The sequence below is a fragment of the Heloderma suspectum genome, chromosome 2 (genome assembly GCF_057233095.1).
Source record: "Heloderma suspectum isolate Gila_16-S chromosome 2, 16-S_ref, whole genome shotgun sequence".
NCBI lineage: Eukaryota > Metazoa > Chordata > Lepidosauria > Squamata > Helodermatidae > Heloderma > Heloderma suspectum.
This window is the reverse complement of record NC_139459.1, coordinates 221,226,667-221,243,301: the sequence shown is the minus strand read 5'-3', so window position 1 is coordinate 221,243,301 and position 16,635 is coordinate 221,226,667. Positions and strand designations below refer to the sequence as shown.

Sequence of the window (16,635 nt, the reverse complement as noted above, 5' to 3'; positions counted from 1 at the left end):
CTCTAAGTTTGCAAAGACAACCGGGGGGGGGGGCAGTAAAGGGGGCGTGCTGGTTGTGGGGAGAGGACTGGGGAAGCTGGGATACAACGTATCCTGAAGCCTCCACAGCCTCCTTCCCTCCCGCTCAGATGCACCCTAGCTAGGTAGGCGAAAAAGCCCATCTAGCCAAAATGCAGAGTGGGAGGAGCAGCGCGGAGGCCTCTGCCGCTCCTCCCACCCTGCATAAGATGCCTGTAAGCCTCCGAGTTCAGAGGCTCGGGGGCATCACCATAGGATTGAGCTCTTAGCCACAATATTTCCCTCATAGCCTTGGCTTTCATGCCCCCAAATCTCCAGGTCCCGATAAAGTGAAACTCCCAGGGCCTGGGCCTGGGCCTGGGCCTGGGCCTCGTGTGCTCCTTCAGTGAATCCCTGAATGCGCCATATCCTGATTTGGGGTGAGGGGCTCTTTTACATTTCTGGTTTAGCAATAAAGCACAGAACCCTGAGTGGAAGGAAGCCCTCATGCTTTTGCGTACCCTTTGAGATTTTCAAGTTCCTTCCAACCCCGCAATTCTGTGATGCTCTGAATTTCTGCAGATTAGTATGAAAATAACTGATGTTATGTTTCTGCAAACTAAAATGGGGCTGTTTTGTCTACAATGTGGCCATAAGCATGAAGGATGATTTAAAATCTGAACAGCAGGTTGTACTTTCACTACTTAATTTTCACCATACAAATCTGTTTGGTTATAGCTCTCAAGTTCTTCTGTTCTGAGCTGCATTATTATTAACGAAGAGTGTTTTTGTGCTGCTTTTTCTCTCCGGAGGCTTACGTTCAATTTTGTAGGACAGCATCATAACTCATTCCGAGCCAGCTTTTATATATCGCTATTCAAAACCCAACGTAAGTGGAAGTGAATGCATCCCAAGCTCCTTGGAGGGGTGGGTATATTGTGGCGCATCAGTTTTTATGGTCCCGAGTGTGGAAAAATCCACCACCGTCACTATAGTTTTCTGCCCATGGCGTAACCAAGTGACCTAAGGTAACCATATGTCCTCTTTTACAAAGGGCAGTGCTCTGTTTGAAGGGCTGCCAGGGCTAGAGGCCTGCCCTCTATTATGAGGATGTCTGCTGTCTGAAGGGCTGCCCAGTCCAAGTCTGGTTTCAAGATAAAGAACCATCTGAAAGGAGAGCTGGATCTTGAAGTTGCCCATCAACAGCACCTGGACAGCAAACTGAGCAAGGAACACTGAGCAAGGAACACCTGGTCATAGTCTTCCCCACTAGGGTGAGATGTATTGTATTTCTATTTAAATTATAGCTAATTATTTCCAAATATGCATCTATAGGTATAAATTAGCATGCAAATTTTATGCAAATGGGTGTCCTCTTTTTGGTTGATGCATGTCCTCTTTTTGTAATGATTCACAAGTGGCCACCCTAAAGCGGCAAGGTGTCCTTGTGCATTCTGGACTTCTGCAGCTGGAGAACATATCTTAACTCAGCCTGCCCCAACCTATACCCTCCAGATGTTTTGGACTGCAACTCCCAGCATTCCTGACCATTGTCCCTGCTGGCTGGAGGTGATGGCAGTTGAAGTCCAAAACATCTGGAGGGCACTGGGTTGGGGAAAGCTAGCCTAACCTATATGGAACGTGCTTCCTCATTCATAGGCCAAAACAGGTGGAACTGAATTTAAGTTTAACAGAGCATCAAATAAGCCGGAATGCTGACGTTCCACAGCCTGGGACAGCTGGTTTGGAACTTTCGATAAAGTAGTACACTCTTATGTTTGTCCCTTCCCATGGAAGTTCATCTGGTGCCTAAACATTACTATCTTTTAGGTACCAGGTTAAGACATTTTTATTCTGTCAGGTATTTACAACAAATTTTGTCAGGTCTTATGGAAAAGGAAGCTATATTTTAAACACAGTAATTGGAACTGGATTGGTTTTGAAAATGTGGTGAATTTGAAAAGTGCTTTTGTTTTAATTGTGCTATTGTAGTATTTTAATCATGTAATTGTATTTTTATTGTGCTTTCGTATTGTGAACCATCCTGGCATATATTTGTATGAAGGACGGTATACAAATCAACCAATCCAAGCAATCAAGCAAGCAAGCAATCGGTCCTTGACCCCATTTCTATACTGATGTCAAATGAGGGTGTTACTGGGTTGCTCAGGGAGTGCTTCAGGCTGATCACACTCTTAGTAAAGCCTCAGCCAGAACGCATTGTGACTGGTCACCCTGTTTTGCATAGGATAACGGACTCATCCATTAGTGAGTCTCAGTCCATGTTGCTTTTCAAACAATAAAAAATGCCATGTTGAGTTATTCATCCTTCTCTAGTATTTCTGAGGGCAACGCAGGATAAAACCTGTTAGGTGGAATTGCTGAAATGTATTCTTGGACATAATACCGTAACATACATTGGTATTGTTGTTGTTTATTCGGTCAGTCGCTTCCGACTCTTCGTGACTTCATGGACCAGCCCACGCCAGAGCTTCCTGTCAGCCGTCGCCACCCCCAGCTCCCCCAAGGTCGAGTCCATCACCTCCAGGATATCATCCATCCATCTTGCCCTTGGTTGGCCCCTCTTCCTTTTGCCTTCCACTTTCCCTAGCATCAGCATCTTCTCCAGGGTATTCTGTCTTCTCATTATGTGGCCAAAGTACTTCAGTTTTGCCTTGAATATCATTCCCTCAAGTGAGCAGTCTGGCTTTATTTCCTGGAGTATGGACTGGGTTGATCTTCTTGCAGTCCAAGGCACTCTCAGAATTTTCCTCCAGCACCACAGTTCAAAAGCATCTATCTTCCTTCGCTCAGCCTTCCTTATGGTCCAGCTCTCGCAGCCATAGGTTACTGCGGGGAATACCATTGCTTGAACTATGAGGACCTTTGTTGTCAGTGTGATGTCTCTGCTCTTAACTATTTTATCAAGATTTGTCATTGCTGCCCTCCCAAGAAGTCAACGTCTTCTGATTTCCTGGCTGCAGTCAGCGTCTGCAGTAATCTTTGCACCTAGATTGGTATTAGCACAAGTAAAATGCACCCACAATACTGAATGTTAGGGAAATATTCTTTGCCCATTGTGGCAGTGGTTTGCATTATTGCACACTGTGGTACAGTGGAAATCTGGACTCTTTGGGCACTTCCAGATGGAAGACTCCTATCCCTAACCATCAAAAGGCATGGTGCAGCTATTCCATCTTTTCTTCCTGAATGGATTTTTTTTCTGGTGAGAAAAGGATTGAAGGAAGTGATGGGAAAACATAGGAGGGCCACAAACAGAAGACAATGGTCTCCTTCACACGGAGCTTTTATCCTGCGATTGAGATTGCTCCTTCACGGAAGTTTGTGGGCTCTTTACATGAACCTGCCATGACCCTGCTGCACTAAATGCCCTTTGTTCTGTTTTTAAATAGATCGCAGATAATGAGCAATCAAATTACCCTGTTGTGTTTCTCTTCAGTTCCCTCCGTGAAAAAGAGGAAAAGTGGCAAGAAGAGGAGCGAGTTCAATGACAGATAATGGAAGACTCAGATACGGGGAGAGGGGGGTGCAGAGGAAGCATGTATAAAGGGACTCAGTTGTGATCCTGCATTTAAAACGGAAGCAGAAAAGCCCCGTTTTAAATGCAGAATTTTAGGCTGGTATAGAAATGCCCAGTGATGTCTGGACACCCTGTAAAATTCCGTGAATGAGGCAGCACAATTGCACAGTAAAAGCCTCATCTGGAAGACCCCTTTGTATGCCTATCATGAAAGAGGGAGGAAGGTTGTTTATGTTGGTTTGCCTCTAAAGAGATAATTAATTCAGAATTAGTTCTCCCAGTTCGTGTTGTGTTCAGATATGGAGGATTAACTGTGCGCTGTCCGCTTAAGCACAATCTAGCCTTCATACTTCCCCCTCCCTTGCTTACCTTTGCCTATGTGAAACTCTGCTGCAGGCCCACATAAAGAGGCCTACCAGAGAGCTGCCTATAAAACCCTGTTAATAAACCAGTTAGGTTACCAACAGTTGTGTGGTGTCTCAATTCAACAAGCAAGGTTTGACAGACAACTAAAAGATCTAGCAGGATTCTGTTGCTTCAGAGAGGAGATTTTTCCTGCTTCTGGGGGCATTTCTATACCAGCCTAAAATCCTGCATTTAAAACGGGGCTTTCTGCTTCCATTTTAAATGCAGGATCACAACGGACACCCTTTACACACGCTTCCTTCTCCCTCACCCCCTTCCTCCCTCCTCCCCTTACCTGAGTCTTCCATTATCTTTCATTGATCTCGCTCCTCGTCTTGCCATTTTTACTCTTTTCACGGAGGAAACTGAAGTGGACAGAACACAACAGGGTAATTCAATAGCTCATTATCTGCAATCTATTTAAAAATGGAACAAAGGGCATTTAGTGCAGGAGGGTCACGGTGTCATGTAAAGAGCCCGCAAACTTCTGTGAAGGAGCAATCTCAATAGCCGGATAAAAGCTCTGTGTGAAGGAGCCCTAGGCGGGAATAATAATTGGAAGGAGATGTGGAGAGCTCCATTTTGGTGTCATGGCAATCGTCAGTCCTTCCTCCTTTCCCCGTCCATCTCTCTGACAAATTTGAAACCTGCTTTGAGTAGGGACACCACCACCACCCCCCAGGAAAAAACACGTGCCACTTAGTTCAACAGTCATTGCTAAGCCTGTATAGGTGGCCCTGAACACAGAGGAAAGAAGGCCAGGCTTGGCTCTTTAGATCTGAGATATTGGGGCTGAGAGGGAAAATATGTAGCATGCATCCAATATCCTCATTTTTTTCTGCTTCCACAAACAACTGTCCCTTGACTTTGTTGTTTCAGGCAGGGTAAACCTTTGAAAAGGGAGGGTCTGTCTAGAGTCAATGAGGCATTAAAGCACTTTAGACAACTGGTAAAGCAAGTGAGTCTTGCTCAAAAGGGTGGAGCCAGAAGGATGCAAGGGGGGGGTGATCCCTGCCTCACACCTACCTCCCAAGGTCTATGACACTATCCCTGCAATCCTTTATTCATTGACTTGGGTGCAAGTCACCCTAAGCACAGTGAGCCTTACTTTTGAGTAAACATATATAGGATTGGGCTGTGAGAAGGCTTGATTCTGCTAGGAGTGTAAATACTAGCTAAGCATGTACAGTGCCACATCCGGGTTTTGTGGAGTCATGACTTGCTTACCTGACCTTTCTGTCTGGCTGAGAGGGGGAAGGAAAGTTTGAACAAGCAAGTGAGCACACAGTTGCTGCTGCATCTGAGCTGTGTCGTCTGCTCGCCTGCCTGCATGGTCCACAGGGTGAGGGTAGTGAGTGAGCAGGTGCAAGGCGGAAGAGAGAGCAACAGCAGCAGTGGGGTCTGGTTGACGGTGAGCCCCAGTAGGGGTCTTGACAATGGCAAGTGACCTTTGATGATGACCGTGAGCACTTCGGAAAGATCTAGGGTAATTTGATCTGATTAAGTGTATATTTTCCCCATCTCTTTCTCCGAGTGCCGAAACTTTCCGGATTTCACAGTTTAGGACACATTATGTTGCCAAAACCCCTTCACTGGCTTGTTGTGGCGAAGGGGCTTGCGTAACTCAGTGAAGCCATAAGCTGTGCCGTGCAGGGCCACCCAAGACGGACAGGTCATGGCGGAGAGTTCTGACAAAATGTGGCCCACTGGAGAAGGAAATGGCAACCCACTCCTGTATTCTTGCCAAGAAAACCCCATGGAACGTATCACAAGGCTAAAAGAGGTGACGCCGGAAGATGAGCCCCTCAGGTCGGAAGGTGTCCAATATACTACTGGGGAAGAGCAGAGGGAATTTCCAAGTAGCGCCAGAAAGAGTGAAGTGGCTGGGCCAAAGTCGAAAGGACACTCAGCTGTGGATGTGTCTGGTGGTGAAAAGAAAATCCGATGCTGTGAAGAACAATATTGTTTAGGAACCTGGAATGTCAGATCAATGAATCAAGGTAAGCTGGAGGGGGTCAAACATGAGATAGCACGATTGAACATCGACATCTTGCGAATCAGTGAACTAAAATGGACAAGCATGGGCAAATTTAATTCAGGTGACCATCTTATCTACTACTGTGGGCAAGAATCCCTTAGAAGAAATGGAGTAACACTCATAGTCAATAAAAGGGTGGGAAAAGCAGTACTGGGGTACAATCTCAAAAACGATAGAATGATCTCAGTACGAATCCAAGGCAAACCATTCAACATCACAGTAATTCAAGTCTATTCCCCAACCACTGAGGCCGAAGAAGCTGAGGTTGATCGGTTCTATGAAGACCTACAACACCTTCTAGAACTAACACCAAAAAAAGATGTCCTTTTCATCATAGGGGATTGGAATGCTAAAGTAGGAAGTCAAGAAATCACTGGGATAACAGGCAAGCATGGACTTGGTGTACAAAATGAAGCAGGACAAAGGCTAATAGAGTTTTGCCAAGAGAACATGCTGATCATAGCAAACACTCTTTTCCAAAAGCACAAGAGGCGACTCTACACATGGACATCACCAGATGGTCAATATCGAAATCAGATTGATTATGTCCTTTGCAGCCAAAGATGGAGAAGCTCTATACAGTCAGTAAAAACAAGACCTGGAGCTGACTGTGGCTCAGATCATGAGCTGCTTCTTGCAAAATTTCGGCTTACATTGAGAACGTAGGGAAAACCACTAAACCATTCAGGTATGACCTAAATCATATCCCTTATGAATATACAGTGGAGGTGAGGAATAGATTTAAGGGATTAGACCTAATAGACAGAGCGCCTGAGGAACTATGGACGGAGGTCTGCAACATTGTTCAGGAGGCAGCAACTCAATCCATCCCAGAGAAAAAGAAATGCAAGAAAGCCAAGTGGCTGTCTGATGAGGCTTTACAAGTAGCTGAGGAAAGAAGGGAAGTGAAAAGGAAGGGAGAAAGGGGAAGATATATCCAACTGAATGCAGAGTTCCAGAGAATAGCAAGGAGAGACAAGAAGCCTTCTTAAATGAACAATGCAAAGAAATCGAGGAAAACAACAGAATGGGAAAGACTAGAGATCTTTTAAAGAAAATCGGAGATATCAAGGGAACGTTTTGTGCAAAGACGGGCATGATAAAGGACAAAGAAGGCAGGGACCTAACAGAGGCAGATGAGTTTAAGAAGAGGTGGAAAGAATACACAGAAGAACTATACAGGAAAGATCTGAATGTCCCTGATAGCCATGATAGTGCGGTCACTGAACTTGAGCTGGACATCCTAGAGAGTGAAGTCAAGTGGGCCTTAGGAAGCATTACTAACAACAAAGCTAGTGGAGATGACAGTATTCCAGCTGAGCTATTTAAAATCCTAAAATATGATGCTGTTAAAGTGCTGCACTCAATATGCCAACAAATTTGGAACACTCAACAGTGTCCGCAAGACTGGAAAAGGTCAGTTTACATTCCAATTCCAAAGAAGGGCAATGCCAAAGAGTGTTCAAACTACCTGAAGTTTGAATACCTGAAACTACTATGAGGGATGACCTGAAAACAAAAAAGGACACATATAGGAAGTGGAAAGAAGGCCAAGTAACAAAGGAAGAGTAGAGGCAGGTAGCATAGAATTGCAGGGATGGTGTCAGGAAGGCTAAAGCTGAGAACGAGCTGAGGTTAGCGAGCGATGCTAAAAACAACAAAAAGGCTTTCTTCAGCTACATGCATAGTAAAAGGCAGAGGAAAGAGATGGTTGTTCAGCTATTAAATAAGGATGGCAAAATGATAACAGATGACAAAGAAAAGGCAGAGGTGCTCAATTCCTACTTTGGCTCAGTCTTCTCCCAATAGAGGGTCTATGAGCCCCCTGGCAAAGGCGAAGTACAGGCTGAAGGGGCAGGATTGCAGCTTGAGATCGATAGGCATATGGTCAAGGAACACCTAATTACTTTGAATGAGTTCAAATCTCCAGGGCCAGATGAACTGCATCCTAGAGAAATAAAGGAACTGGCAGAAGAACTCTCAGGACCGCTGTCTATTCTGTTTGAGAAATCATGGAGGACGGGTGAAGTGCCAGATGACTGGAGGAGGGCTAATTTTGTCCCTATCTTCAAAAAGGGTAAAAAAGAGGAACCTGGGAACTACAGACCAGTCAGTCTGACATCAATCCCTGGGAAAATTCTGGAGCAGATGATAAAGCAATCCATCTGTAAGCACCTTGAAAACAATGCAGTGATTACTCGAAGCCAACATGGATTTGTCAAAAACAAGTCCTGCCAGATGAATCTGATCTCATTTTTTTGATCAAGTAACCTCCCTTGTGGACCATGGGAATGCTGTAGACATCATATACCTCAACTTCAGCAAAGCTTTCGATAAAGTGCCCCATGATATCCTGATGAGCAAACTAGCTCAAATTGTCTTTATGAAATAGTTCTCATTCATTTTTGTCAACCTCAACAAAGAGGAAGGCTTCAATACCAGAATTTTAAAGACTTTGTTTATGACAAAGGATTGTATGACTCTTAAGGGCGTGAAAGTAAAATTAAATAACAAGAAGAAGAAGAAGTTAGGTCATTATTAACAGATTTCTTTTTTACAGGCAAAGTCTACTGTGACCTAATGCAATCGCCACTATTGGAAGTGTCAATAAGGAAACAGGTACTAAATAAGTGCAAGTCCAGCCCTATCATTGGGCAGAGTGAGGTGGCCACCTTGGGCAGCTGATTTTGGATGTCATGGAATGGCATGAAATTGTTAGTTTATTATTGATTATTACTGTATTTTTACTGCTAGAGAAGGAGAAGGGTGCTTGTGAGATTTTCTCCCTCAAGTGCCAACATTAACGTAGCTGACCTTCCATATTATGCATCTTGACTTGGCAGGGAGGCACCATTTGTGGCTCCACCTAAAAAGCAAGAAGTCTTGGCCTTGCCCTATTAGATAACTACATATGGTTATCAAAATGTTTGAGGATCCTATGTTCTAATATATGAATGTATTAGTATATTGCTGAGGATGAGAACCTTTTGATAGATTTTCCACATGTGTTAGCCAAGGAAACCTAAGTTCCAGAAAGTAAAAAATATGGAAGGAGGCTGCAGGCACTGAAGGAAAAGTTTGTTACAGCCCTGCTATTTCCTGTGCTGGGTTTGAGCATGTCCTTGTTTCTCCCAAAGTGTCAGCCATTCTAAACCATATAATGGGTGTTCATTCAAACCCCATCACATGTTCAGTGAATGCCTGAGGAGGAGCAGGATTGTGTCTGATAGCCATGGTCCACTGTGGAGACACCTCTTGGCACTGTTCCCCGCTGGCTGTGTATTCAGGGTTAATGAGACAGGTGTCTGCAAATTAAAGTTTCAATGATTTGAACATGAATTTACCTTACTTTGAATGTGGAGTTTCCCAACTGGCTCAAACCAGTTTTATGGGTTTGATTGCCTGCTGCAGCTGGTTTCATAACTATGACAACCTTCACCCTCAAATAGAATTAAAGCATGTTCTCTTCTAGTTAGTTGATGGTCATCCTTTCTGTAGACAGTGAAGCTTTTAGCAGTAGTCATCTTATTTGCCTTACACCCAACATTTGTGAGTGTCGATGAAGTATTGGTTTGTCCTGAAGCTTCTATGAATGCTGTTTACCATAAGTGGTGATATCTTGAATCAGCTTCTCTTTTGCGTGAGAGAGTGTTTTGCTTCTGAAGGTGGACTAAAAGCTCCAGTGCCACCTTTAGCTTAACTTTGGCTTTTATTTTGAGAGGTTTATCTCTATCCCTCATAGCAACAGCAATATACAAAACGGCAACATAGGTCTAATTAAAAATGCGGTATCTCCGCCAGCAGTTCAAAGCCATCATTTCTTAGTATTGTAGACTTTGAAAGCCCTTCCCTCTGCATTGAAGAAGAAACCTCTAAACCTACCACCCCAAGAAATAAACCAAGTGTAGCCTGTCTTATCTAGTGTGCTGTATAATTCATCTATCTAGGCCACCTGTCTGCCATCTCTAGCTCCCATTTTCCCATCCAGGCCAAGGGAGGTGAATACAGAAACACAGGCACCTGAAACAAACCAGCAAGAAAAGTAAGGAATGTCCAAAATGGGCAGAAAAATGCATGAAGGCAGAGAGCAGTTTGCTGGACAATGGTTGTTGTGTTTCACCTAAAGATAGTAGGTCACTACTCACCACAACATCCAAAGAGTACAAGAGACCAATATGCACAATACTAAAAGGGGCTGTAGAAAAAAAATAGGTTTAGTAAAAGAAATGCAGGCTAGAAGCCTGCAGTGAAAGATGGCTAGACGATTTTGAATAAATACATGAACGTCACTGCTCCCATTCCACATCTGCTTTAGTTCATATCTTTTCCTTTGTTCTTTGGCCCACTAGAAGTCCTATGAAGATAAAAATCATGTGTTCAATGAACAGGTGAAGTGTGTGGGGAGGGGGAGAAGCAGGCCTGCAGGATGGAAGCGCTTGGAGCGCTCAGGAGAAACAACCAGGGGTGTGGTTGAAGCAGCCTGAAGCAGCCACCTCACTCTGCCTAATGGTAAGTCTAGCCTTGTAAGCTGTGGAGGGGTGGGCAACTTGTGGCCCTCCAGATGCTTTGGCCCACAACTACTATCATACCTCACCATTGGCTATGCTGGCTCGGGCTGTTGGGACTTGTAGGCCAAAGCATCTGGAGGGCCACAAGTTGCCCACCCATGAGCTACAGGATATTCCTTCATTTTGTAACTGGTACTTTTTACAGTTGAGAATCAAAGCTATCCCTTAGATTAGTCTTGAGGTGCCTCCAGATGAAACTTTTATCACGCCATCACCCTGTCTCATTCATGGAATGTTGACGTGGGTCCAGACAATGACACCTTCCAACTACGCCTGATCCAAGTCAATGTTATTTTTAGAACTGTGTTCAGTCTGAAGTGAAAATGCCAGATGTAGAACCTGGCATTATATGGGTCTCTGCTTCTCTTGCTGAAGCTAATAGGAGAAGGCCTACCATTATGTACTGTTCTTGACAAGAACAATCCTGCTTTGATCTTTTTTCCCTCTTCAAGCATCATATGTGGCTCTGTTTCTATTATACATATCCATCCATCCATCGCTGCAGTTCCCAAAATCAGTGCCACATGGTTCAGGCACTGCTGCTGGCTTCTCAGACCACCTAGTTCCAGAAGAGCCCAGTCCAAAGACTGCTGGCTGCCTCTCTGGAGCTCCAGCAGTCCATAGTAAATATGTGTATGCAGTGGAACATACTAATCACACTGGCAAAAAAAATCTAGTATGAGTTACACATTTGTAGTGCATGGGAAACTGTCTTTCCCAGAACTCTGATTACCGTTAACTGATTTAATGCCCCATCAAGAATATGCTTAAATTTCTCCTGTTGAAAGAAATCCATTTAACTTTGAATTGATTGTGCCTATATACGTACCTGACTTGTTTCTATTGGATCCCCCCACGCCATCCCCTAAATCCTTGCACTCAAAAGCCAAACTGAAAGGCAGGTTTGATGACATGCTAAACTACTTTGCTGAAATGTGACTCGGGCCAAACATTTTTTGTTGCTTAAAAGCATTTGTAATAGCACATAATAGGCTGTGTGAGAATGGAAGAATGGGATCAATTAGAAATAAGTTTTTATTCTTTGTGCCGTCTGACCAGAAGAACAAAGCAGATAAAGGAGTGTAAATACTTATGGAAATATTAATGCTAGAGAAAGGATACACCCCCCCCTCCTAATGCAATTTGCAATAATGCAAAGAATGTGCCAACTCTGAAGAGTCTTGAACACCAGGAAAAAAGGGAACATGCTTAAAGGTTTGTTGTATGGGGGGCTTTCAGACAAGGGTTTTGTTGTGCAAGCACCCAGCCTCAACTGTGGAATGTTGGGGGGGGGGGATCCAGACAACACTGTCTTCCACTTGTAACCTTCCAGTATTTTCCCACTGCTACTTCTGCCTTTTTTCTTTCCACAAACAAAAATGTTAAGGAGGAAAAGACATAATAGCTGTCCAATGTCTTTTGAGTGGTAGTGCTAGGAGTCATCTGTCTCAAAGCACTGATGGGCATATTTTCAACTTGAGGTGGCTATCTTCTGATCTCTAAGTCCCACTGTGTTCAGTTAAACTTACTTCCAGGGAAATGTGCATACACTCCACTCTACCTGGAGTACTCTTGGAGGTCCATCATTTCCAGAAATAAATAGTATGATTTTTAAAAAATAATAATTTCATTCACACGGTTTCAGAACAGTGAAAGTGCCATCTTTCACCATACTCTCTTTCACCAACATTTGATACTTCCTTGATAGTTTTTATGATACTAAAACGAACAGCTTATATTGTCAATCCATTTCTCACTTAGCATGGAACTGTAGAGCTGTGATTTATGAGTAATTTTGACTTCGCATTTTTACTGGAGCTACTCTGGACTAAATGATTTGAGCATCACAACTTTAATTTTTTTCAGTTAGTCACCCCATCCAGGCAGGAAGAGTTGTATGCAGGCTGTAAATCTAAAAAAACTGCACTAGGGAGTTACCCCCATTGCACTGATTTCTGAGTGTGTGCATAGGATTGTGCTAGCACAAGCAGATATCCTTGGTGGATGGGGGATCAAGAATAGGGGTGCACGAAAGCCACTTACCTGGTGTCGCAGCTTGCTTCGCGGTGGGGGGGAGGTGCTTCGCTGCTCCCCCCGAAGTTCAGGCCGGGGGGGGAGGCTTCCTGCCTCGCCCGGCCGAAATTCAGGCCGGGGGGGAGGCTTCCCGCCGCGAAATAAAAAGTTTTAAAAAAACACAAACGCCCCTATGATAGGCTACGTGACGATTAACGTAGCCTATCACGACTAGATCTGCAAAGTCAGCCGTGATAGGCTACATTAATCGTCACGTAGCCTATCACGGGTGACTTTTTTTTTAAAAAAAGCGCGTACGGCTAATGGCGGCCCCCATAGGGAGCCGCCATTCATGTTCCTTATTTGGTCGCTGTAGTCTACGTAAAGGTTTACGTAGACTACAGCGACCAAATAAGGAACGTGAATGGCGGCTCCCTATGGGGGCCGCCATTTGTGTACGTGCTTTTTTTTTTTTAAAAGTCACCCGTGATAGGCTATGTGACGATTTACGTAGCCTATCATGGCTGACTTTGCAAATCTAGCCGTGATAGGCTACGTTAATCATCATGTAGCCTATCACGGGGGCGTTTTGTTTTTTTTTAACTTTTATTGGAATGGCGGCGGCGGCAGCCGGTCGAAAGACCGGCTGCCGCCTCTGCCCCTGTCGAAGACCTGACAAACCGCCGCCGGGACCCGCCGCCAGGAGGGACATTCGGGAAAGGTAAGTCCCGTCCCGGGGGGGTGCGGGGGGGGGGTGCGGAGAATTTCTCCCCGAAACTACTTCGGGGGGCCGAACACGTTGGCACTCGGCCCCCTGAAGTTTCGGGGAGAAATTCTCCCCCATCCCTATAGAATGCAGCAAGTTGCTGCAGATGTAGATCCCTGAACTGGGCAGACACATCCAGCAAGTACGTATGTTGCATGTATGTTTCCCGGTGCCGGATTGTGAACCATGACCACAGCACCTCAGCTCATGCTTGGTGCAGATCAGGTGTGGATGTGCATCAATTGCATGTGATCTCCACCAGCACAGGACAGTCTGGATGGGGATGCGCTTCCCCACACTCTTGTGATGCAGATGGAAATGCGCCAGGCATGGCCCTTTAGGAACACAGGAAGCTGCCTTATACAGAGTCAGACCCTTGGTCCATCTAGCCCAGTATTATCGACGCTGACTGGCAGCAATGGCTCTCCAGAGTTTCAGGCAGGAGTTTTTTCTAACCCTATCTGGATATGCTGGGGATTGAACCTGGGACCTTTGCGACACAAAGCCAGCACTCTACCACTGAGCCGCAGCCTCTCCCCTATTTCTGAACTACAGCTGCTATCTGCAGTTATTACTGAGTGTTAGCAATCGGGCAAAAAACACATTTGTGTGTGCAACTTAAGCCACACAAGGTCAATCTTATGCTGGGAAACTGTGTCTGAGAGAGAGAGAGAGAGAGAGAGAGAGAGAGGGAGGGAGAAACTTGCTCAAGTGAGTGTATGACAATGTTTGGGTTTGAATCTGCTTCGCTAAGCTCTCAAACCATCTGCACCGGAAGCTTTGCCTGTACTCATTTACCATGAGCTACTGTCTTCCAGCTATCACAACAAACTGTTCTTGAGCCCTTCTCGACAGAAATGAAAACAAGCAATTACCACAGCTTTGGAATTCTTTGAGGCTTCTGTTTCTGTGCAACATTTTGCACTTTGGCTCAGTGGGTGCCCCAGAGGGTTTAATTGCAACACCCTGAGTAATTTTAGCTCAGGTCTTGCTAAACCAGTGCAGTCTACAACGGTTTCTGCCTAGTGCGCATAGAAAGTTACTGACATTGCAGCTGAGCCAGTTGAACCGGTTGCCCTAACCCCATCTTTAGATTGCCTGTCTTGTACTGGAAGGAAGAGGCAGAGCAAGTCACTTCATAGTTATCATTCTGCTTGTACACTTTTTCCAGAAGCATCTGTTTGCCAGCTCCAGAAAGACTACTAGGCTGGATGAACTGTTAGAGCCAAATGACACGTTTGAGGTCCTGTGACTGAAACGCCAACATAATTTTCTTCTTCAAAAAGCAGGCTGGGGTTGGGAGGGTGGGGAGAAACAGTCAATTTAGATTGGAACTGTGGCACTGGGGGGTCGGTGTTAACCCTTTGCCCCCACAGCAATTCTCTGACTTACATCACCCCTCCAGAGCAGCTATTGGCTGGAAACATGGAGGGGAAGCATATTTTGTGCTCATGTTTTCTCCACTACAGCTAGGAGCAGCTCTGTGGGGGCAGTATGGGAAGAAAGAGTTGGACCCCTACACCTCAGTCCTGATCCAAACTGGAGGCTCCTGTGATGACTTTTTGAGAAAATTATGTTGGGAGTTCTGATCATGCCACTCTGACAAAAGATGCAGTTTGGCCCTTAGTCTGGCCCAGTATGGAGTAGACTGCAGAGAGCCTCCTTTCGTATGTTCCTTCTCTGCACGGAATGCTTAATAATCTGAGGGCCAGTTCACACCCACATATTTATCATGCAGTGAGAGAAGCAGGAAGTGATGACTCGCATGGAATAGCCATTCGAGATCTAACACCACAGATAGGGCTTCCATTTATTTTATTACATATTTTATTACTATACCACCCAATAGCTGGAGCTCTCCGTTGTGTCCTCAAACATTCAGCTACAAGCCATCGACCATGGCGTAATCAAGTAGTAATGAGTTACCAAGTGTGTCTGTATGTGTGAATCAACCCAGGAAAAACCGAGCCAGGTTCTCCCCCCGCCCTGCCCCCTGGCTTCTACTGGCATCAACTGTGCTGAGGGTGATCATGTATTTGACTTTCATATTAGCCTGCAGGAGGCTGGTTTTGATGTCCAAACAAGGAATAGTTACAGTACACCAGCTTTCTCCAACTTGGCGCGCTCCAGATGTTTGGGACCACAACTCCCATTAGCCCCAGTTAGGGGTGGTGAGAGTTGCAGTCCAAAACATTTGGGCACCAGTTGGATAATGCTTCGGTACACAATGGAGTCTTGATCTGATCTTGTTCTGAGCTCCAGCTATCCCATAGTGATGTGAGAAGTGGAATAATAATGATACAGCTCTCTGGAGAGGTTTTGTATCATTGCAGTCATCCATGTCACTTTATACCCTGTCCAACTGTGGCCAGTTCCAGATAGTAAAAATAAGAGTGAGTGTGATGATACAGTACTGTCATAGCTTTTTGCTCTCTATGAGAGTGTTTCCAAATGAAGGGCTGCTAGGGCTGCCATTCAGAAGGCATTGTGCAGCTATTCTGGACATCTCTACACCAGCCTAAAATCCTGCGTTTAAAACGGGGCTTTCTGCTTCCGTTTTAAATGCAGGATCACAATGACTCCCTTTTTCATGTGCTTCCTTTTCCCCCACCCCCTTCCGCCTCCTTCTTCCCTTATCTGAGGGCTTCATCACACGGAGCTTTTATCCTGCAATTGAGATTGCTCCTTTATGGAAGTTTGTAGGCTCTTTACGTGAATGACTCTGAATAATGGAAGACTCAGAATTGGGGGTGGGGGAGCGCATGTAAAGGCAGTCAGTTGAAATCCTGCATTTAAAACGGAAACAGCCCCGTTTTAAATGCAGGATTTCAGGCTGGTGTAGAAATGCCCTGAGTCTTCCATTATCTTTCATTGATCTCGCTTCTCCTCTTGCTGCTTTTCCTCTTTTTCACGGAGGGAACTGAAGCGGAACACAGTGGGGTAATTTGATAGCTCACTATCTGCGATCTATTAAAAAACGGAACAAAGGGCATTTAGTGCAGGAGACGCCCTGGAGGGTCACGGCGTCATGTAAAGAGCCCGCAAACTTCCGTGAAGGAGCAATCTCAATCGCAGGATAAAAGCTCCATGCGAAGAAAGCCTCTGTCCTTTTTCCCCCTTAACCATTTCCTATAGTAAGGACAAAGAAGACAGAAGTGGTAGGAAAACACAAGAAGGTTATGAGTAGAATCATCTAGACATCCCCACCCCACCCCTAAAATTATGTGAGTGAGGCAAGAGAATTGCAGCATAAAAGCCTCATCTAGAAGCACCCTGAGTTTTCCAGAAGATTAACAGTTTAGAAAAA

At 45.0% G+C, this 16,635-nt stretch overlaps 1 protein-coding gene across 1 annotated transcript in view; it reads left to right on the top strand.

Moving 5' to 3' along the window:
- Positions 1-16,635, top strand: part of EVPL (envoplakin) — a 90,368-nt gene that overhangs the window by 4,093 nt on the left and 69,640 nt on the right. Inside the window, exon 2 of the mRNA XM_084838156.1 lies at positions 1,052-1,271. The gene's annotated coding sequence lies outside the window, so the exon portion shown is untranslated. The remainder of the gene's footprint in view (positions 1-1,051; positions 1,272-16,635) is intronic.